The sequence below is a fragment of the Pyrgilauda ruficollis genome, unplaced genomic scaffold (assembly GCF_017590135.1).
Source record: "Pyrgilauda ruficollis isolate IOZ18807 unplaced genomic scaffold, ASM1759013v1 scaffold59, whole genome shotgun sequence".
Classification (NCBI taxonomy): domain Eukaryota; kingdom Metazoa; phylum Chordata; class Aves; order Passeriformes; family Passeridae; genus Pyrgilauda; species Pyrgilauda ruficollis.
The window spans coordinates 725,122-725,519 of NW_024527599.1; positions in this window are offsets into that span (position 1 = coordinate 725,122).

Below are 398 nucleotides of genomic sequence, written 5' to 3' on the forward strand. Positions count from 1 at the left end.
GCCCGGCTCTGCCCGGCTTCCCGGGGCCGTCCGGCTCTGCCCGGCTCTGCCCGGCTTCCCGGGGCCGTCCGGCCCTGCCCGCCCTGCCCGGCTCTGCCCGCCCTGCCCGGCTTCCCGGGGCCGTCCGGCTCTGCCCGGCTACCCGGGGCCGTCCGACCCTGCCTGGCTTCCCGGGGCCCTGCCCCGTCCTGCCCAGCCGCAGCCGTTGGCGCTCCTGCCCCGCTCCGCGCTCCTGCCCGGCCGTGCTGCTGTCGCGGCCCGGTTCGCAGCCTGGCCCCGTGCTCCCGCCGTGCGCCTCCCCGGTTCAGGGGCTGGAAGTCTCCTGCTCTGTAGTGTTACTTTCTACACGGGTGTAGTTCAGCATTTAAATCCAGCAGCAGCTGGTTTATGATCAGATT